Here is a 7,026-nt window from a genome sequence, read left to right as displayed (position 1 = left end):
ATTAAGTTGTGTAGAGGCGTAGGCTATGACCTTACCTCTCTACATGAGGACACAACCCAAACCTACCCTGGATGCATCACAGTACACAACAAACCCATCTGAACCATCTGGTAGAGTCAAAACTGAGGCTGAGGTGAGTCGAGTCTTCAACTCCTATAAACTCTTCTCACAAGAATCTGACCACTGGAACTTGACTTTCTTCTGAGTCAATCTGGACATGGGGGACACAATAGATGAAAACCCTTCAACAAACTGATGATAATAGCCATCTAAACCCAAGAAGCTCCTGATATCTAATGGAGATATGGGTCGAGGCCAGTTTCTCACTGCTTCGGTCTTTTGAGGATTAACTCTAATGCCATCACCAGAAATAATATGACTAAGAAATGCTACTGACCTTAGCCAAAATTTGCACTTACTAAATTTGGCAGACAATTGATGAGCTCTGAGAGCCTGAATATGATTTTGAGATAATCTGCATGATAATTTTTGCTACAGGAATAAATAAGAAAGTCATCGATGAAGACTATAATGAACATGTCTAAGTATTGCTTGAACACGCAATTCATTGAGTTCGTGAAAGATGTTGGGGCATTAGTAAGACCAAAGGGCATGACTAAAAATTCAAAGTGAGGGTTCGGAAAGTTATTTTAGGAATGTCACATTCTCTGACTCTAAGCTAATGATAGCCTGATCTGAGGTCTATCTTAAAAAAGTAACTAGCTCCCTAAAGTTCGTCAAACAAGTCATTAATTCTAGGAAATGGGTATTTATTCTTGACTTTGACTTTGTTCAACTGACGATAGTTTGTACATATTATGAGGGAACTATCTTTCTTATGCACGAATAAGACTGGTGCGCCCCACGAGAAAAATCTGGGTCTGATGAACCCCTTGTATAAAAGGTCCTTTAACTGTCTTCTAACTCTTCGAGTTCTGTTGGAGCTATTTTGTATGGCAGAATAGATATAGGATGAGTGTTTGGAAGAAGGTCTATTCCAAAGTCAATTTCCCTGTCGAGAGAAACTCTGGGAAGATATTTGGGAAACACATCTGAGAATTCATTTACTACTGGAACTAACTCAAGACTAGGAATCTCTAAACTAGAGTCTTTGACTCGTACAAGATGATAGACACATCCCTTGGATATCATTTTCCTCGCTCTAAGGTATAAAATCAACTGACTCTCAAGTGTTGTAGTACTACCACTCTATTTAAGGATTGGTTCATTTGGAAAATAAAAATGAACAATTCTGTTTCTACAATCAACTGAGGCATAGCATGAATGGAGATAATCTATACTGAGAATGACATCAAAATTTGCCATCTTTAGCTTTACTAAGTCTGCTGAAGTGACTTTTTGAGATTTCATAATCAGACAGTTCCTGTATACCCGCTGGGTTATGATAGACTTACCCACTGGGGTAGAGACTAAGAAAGGCTCTGCTAGGATTTTGGGACTAACTCCAAAGTTAACCGCTATATAAGGAGTTACAAAAGACAAAGAAGCTCCTGGATCTAGCACCGATGCCAGAAATAGAAGCAGAGGCAGACACAGCACCCTTCAGTGCGGGAGTAGATGGAGTAGCAATAGGGGCCCTATTAGACAAAGAGGCTACTAGAGAGGGGAACTCACTCTACATATGACTAACTTTACCATAATAGAAATGTCTATTTCTTACCTTCTCTTACTGACCACAATGAATTTGATCATAAAATTTACAAGGAGGGTGAGGTGGAGCCGAATGGGCCCCATTAGCCTGGTATTAGGAACCATGTCCCCAAGACCCACCACTAAACTAAGATCAATGATCACTCAAAAACTTTAGGTAAGGAGAGTGAACACTATCCGAGGAGAAATAACTCGAACTCCCTCACTTCTTCCGTGGACATTTGCCACCATTACCGCCACTAGACTCAGAAGGCCTAAATTTCTTTCCTTGCATCTTACTAATCTTAACTTGCTTCTTTTTCTCTTCAGTTGCAATAACCTTCTTTCCCCCACAACAGTCATCTCAAAGTTCAGCTTCTTTACTGCCCAATATGCTTGGTGTTCCAATTCCATAGGAAGATGACACACCTTACCATACACCAAGAGATATGGAGACGTCCCAATAGGCGTCTTATATGCTGTTCGATAGGCCCAAAGTGTATCATATAGCTTCTCCTCCCAATTTTTTCTCTGCCCATTCACTATCTTCTAAAGTATTTGCTTAATCTCCTAATTTGACACTTCAACCTGTCTACTAGTTTTGAGATAGTATGCAATGGCAACCTTGTGCCTAACGCCATATTTAGCAAGAAGATTCTTGAACCAAGTGTTAATGAAATGCGTACCTTTGTTCATAATTATTGCTCTTGGTGTAGCAAATCTGGAAAATATATTTTTCTTCATAAATTTCAACACCAATCTTACATCATTGGTCGGACTCGCCATAACTTTTACCCATTTAGAGACATAGTCAACCGCTACTAAAATATACAGATTACCTTTTGAAGGTGGGAATGGACCCATGAAATCAATTCCCCAAACATCAAAGACTTCAACTTCTAACTTATTGTTGAGAGGCATCTCATAAAGCCTAGATATGGTACCCAACCTTTGACATTGATCATAATTCTTTATGAAAACCACTGCATCTCTAAACAGAGTAGGCTAGAAAAAACCTGATTGCAGTACTTTTCTCGTAGTCCTCTCACCCCCATGATGTCCACCATATGGAGATAAGTGGCAATCTTGTAACACATTTAAAAATTTATCCTCTGGAATACACCTATGAATAACTCCATCAGAACCCTGCTTGAAAAGGTATGGTTCATCCCAAATGTAAGCATAAGAATTACGGAGCAATTTCTTTCTTTGTTGTGTGGTAGCCTCAAGAGGGTACACCTCACAACCTATCAAGCTCACAATGTTAGCATACCATGGGAACTCAACTGCATCTAATGACAATAACTTCTCATCAGGAAACTCTTCCTTAATACTCAGAAAGTGATCCACAATATGCTCTCGATTTTCCAGCCATGACAAGTGATCAGCATGTTGATTTTCATCTCCCTTTCTATCTCGCACCTCAAGATCAAATTCTTGAAGTAAAAGAATCCACCTAATCAGTCGTGGCTTTGCATCCTTTTTGTTTATAAGATACTTAATAGTAGCGTGGTCAGTATGAACAATGACCTTTGTACCAACCAAGTAAGATCTAAACTTATCAAATGCATATACCACTGCTAACATCTCTTTCTCCGTAACCATGTAATTAACTTGATCATCCTTCAACACTTTTCTAGCATAGTAAATTGAGAGAAATACCTTATCTTTTCTCTGACCTAACACTACTCCCACTAAAATATCACTAGCATCATACATCAGCTCAAAAGGTTACTCCCAATTTGGTGCGATCAGAATAGGTGCTTTCGTGAACTTCTTCTTAAGCTTCTCAAAAGCTTCATGGAAATCAGCCCCAAACTTGAACTTGGATTCTTTCTCTAACATTTTGTACATTGTACTTGCAATCTTTGAGATATCATGAATGAATTATCTATAAACCCTGCATGATCCAGAAAGCTCTGCACTCCTTTGATTGTGACTGGATGAGGCAACTTTTTAATCACTTTATTCATTGCTTTGTCCACTTCGAGTCCTTTTCATGACACTTTATAGCCTAAGACAATTCCTTACTTAACCATAAAGTGGCAATTTTCCCAATTCAACACCAAGTTTGTTTCTTCGTAATGAGCTAGGACTTTGTCGAGATTCTGCAAGCACTTTTCAAATGAATTACCATACACTGAGAAATCATCCATGAATAGCTCCATAAATTCCTCCACAATGTCTAAAAATATAGCCATCATATATCTTTGAAATATAGCAGGTGCATTGCATAAGCCGAATGGCATGTATCTGAATACATATGTACCATATGGACAAGTGAAAGTGGTCTTCTCTTAGTCTTCCGGTGCTATTCTTATCTAATTGTAGCCGGAGTAACCATCCATAAAATAATAATACTCTTGCCCCGCCAATCTATCCACCATCTGGTGTATGAAAAAAATTGGTTAATGATCTTTACGAGTTTCTTCATTCAACATTTGATAATCAATACAAATCCTCCAACCGGCCACAGTATTTGTGGGAATCAACTCATTATCATCATTAGTCACTACAGTCATTCCTCCCTTCTTTGGTACACAGTGCACTGGACTCACCCTTTTGCTAACGTAAATAAGGTAAACAATACTACTATCTAACCACTTGACCAGTTCTTTCCAGAACACCTCCTTCATCATAGGATTCAACCTTCGTTGTTGCTGCACTCTAGGTCTGTAACCCTCTTCTATGTAAATATTGTGCATGTAAAATGCTGGATTGATTTATATAATGTCAGATATCTATCGACTAATCGCCTTCCTTCTCCTCTTTAGAACTGCTACAACTTCCTTTACCTGTATATCTGATAATCTGGCAGACAAAATAATAGGCAAGGTATCTTGATCATCGAGAAAAACATATTGTAATTTTAAAGAAATAACCTTAAGCTCCAAGTTAGGAGCTTCTTCAACTGAAGTCTTGGGTGAGGGACCACTTGACCTATATAAAGGCTCGAATGGCACTTTGTTTGTCTCAATCACTACCAAATTTATAACCTGGACCAATTCCAATGCCTCTACGTCTCCATACAGATTATGACCCATCAAAGCTCGCTCTAATGGATCATCAGAAAAAAGCAATTGCCAATCCGAAGCAAGATCAATAACTGATATAGAAGACAACTCCTCATATATAGCTAGTAGTTTCAATGCTTTGCACACATCAAAAACTTCTACTTTGTCATGCCCTCCATTTTCATTTTTCGAGCTGCCACATCAATGAGTAACTGTCCTGTTGCTAAGAAAGGTTGTCCCAAAATAAATGGAACAACTAGATCATCCTCAAAGTCAAGAATTACAAAATCCACTAGAAAGATTAAAGAACCTACTTGCACTAACACATCTTCAATAATATTATCTTTCCTAGCAAGTGGCTTATCCGCTAACTGCAATACAACAGTTGTGGGTTTGGGACTCCCAAGAGCCATCTTTCGGTACCATGACGTGGGCATGAGATTTATGCTAGTACCTAAGTCACACAATCTACGTGCACAAATAGTCTGACCAATGGTAATTTGCAAGGTGAAACTACCTGGATCCTTCAACTTCGTGGGCAGTTTATTTTGAATTTTAGACGTGCATTCTTGAGTAAGTGCAAATGTAGCATATTCAGTCAACCGGTTCTTATTGGCAACAATATCCTTTAAGTATTTCGTATATTTTGGCTTACTCTACAGAATGTCAACAAGAGAAAAGTTTACTTTAACCTGCTTCAGAAGATCTAGAAACTTCTTATAACTGGCTTCCTCTTGATGTTTCCTTACCCTTTGAGGAAAGGGTAAGGGGATAGTCTTTTTCTCTACATAAATTTCTTCACTTGCCTCTTTTTCCTTTACTTCCAATTCTTCCTTCTCTTTTAAAATGTCACCAACGACTATGGAATTATCCTTCTCCTGAACCATCTTCTTAGTTTATAGCCCACTCCTTGTTGTAACCACATTCACCTATTTTGGATTAGCCCTCAGTGTCTCTAGGAAATGCTCTGTGTGGCCTTGTATTCTACGTTCCTGCAATTTGACCCAACTGCAACTCCAGATTTCTTGTGAGCAATTGTTGACTCATCAACTCAGCTGCAAATTGTGACTATTGACTCTTTATGTCTACCGCAAACTATGCTTGTTGAGCCATGAATTGCTTAATAAAATCCTCCACATTGCTATTCTGAGAAGTCACTTGATTATTTTGAATCGGCTGTGGATTTGATTGCACTGGTCCCTTATACTAATTTGCATTCTATGCCTGACTTTCACCCCATGAAAAATTAGGGTGGTTCCTCTAGTTTGGATTATACGTACTACCAAAATTCTATTGACCATGACGATTTGCATTCCCCATATAGTTGACTGAATCTAGATTAACTGAACATGCATCTGCTTTATTCTCACCACTTCAGCAAACTTCACACCACGAATATACCTGTTAAATTGCATTTGTTGTGGCTGCTGGTTGTGTTGCACCCAACTGTAAGTTGTTGAGTTGAGTAGTAATATAATTCTGCACTGCTACAAACTGTGCCTGTAATCAGTGAATTGATCAACCTCCAATACCCCTGCAACGTTCTTTGGAGTACTCCTTGAGTCTGCATGCCAATCAAGATTCCCTTGTGCTATTTGATTCAACAATGTATACAGTTCTTCATATGTTTTCTCCAAAGCTTGACCTTCTACTACTGAATCCAAGAGAATCTTCGTATTAGACTCAAGGCCTTCTATAAATGTGTGCACCAAGATATCATTCGATTGATGGTGATGAGGATAATTTCTGAGCATGCCTTTAAATCTTTCCCAAGCTTGGTAGAGATTTTCTCCATCTTTCTATCTGAAACTTAAGATCTCACTCCTTAATATGCAGTCTTCTGGGATGAAAAGAATCGAATAAGGAACTTCCAAGCATAATAGTCCCATAAAGTGATGAAGTGTGGCGGTTTAACATGTAACCATCTCTTTGCTTCCCCATTTAGAGAAAAAGGGAAGAGTGTAAACCTGACATAATCAGCATTCACATCTTTAGAAATGTATGTATCACTTATTTCCAGGAAGATCTATATGTGCTGCTGCGGATCCTCGTATGAAAGTCTATGAAAGTGCCCCACATAATTCAACAATTGCACCATATTTTGTTTCAATTCCCACCGTCCTCCTGGTTTAGGCTTCCAAATCCTGTTAGTTCCATGGTTTGTAAATGGGATTGCCACCTTACGAACAGGTCTTATGGCTGGTTGAACAGGAACAACTGGAATAACAAGTGCTGGAACATTTCCAATATTTGGATCAGCAACAATTAGATCTCGTATTTCTGCCATTTGTCCCTATTGAATGTAATATTTAGCTCTTCGCCTTAATGAAAAATTACTTTCGGTTCTGCAAAGGGATCTACT

The 7,026-nt window shown here is 38.6% G+C and overlaps 1 non-coding gene across 1 annotated transcript; it reads left to right on the top strand.

The window, feature by feature from the left end:
- The first annotated feature begins 6,389 nt into the window (after positions 1 to 6,389).
- Positions 6,390 to 6,496, top strand: LOC124898219. Its single transcript, XR_007055195.1, has one exon. It is a non-coding gene; the product is annotated as a small nucleolar RNA R71 (small nucleolar RNA).
- Positions 6,497 to 7,026: the final 530 nt, after the last annotated feature.

The sequence above is a fragment of the Capsicum annuum genome, chromosome 4 (assembly GCF_002878395.1).
Source record: "Capsicum annuum cultivar UCD-10X-F1 chromosome 4, UCD10Xv1.1, whole genome shotgun sequence".
Classification (NCBI taxonomy): Eukaryota; Viridiplantae; Streptophyta; class Magnoliopsida; order Solanales; family Solanaceae; genus Capsicum; species Capsicum annuum.
The sequence above is the reverse complement of the archived record's forward strand: the minus strand, read 5'-3'. Positions and strand labels throughout refer to the sequence as shown.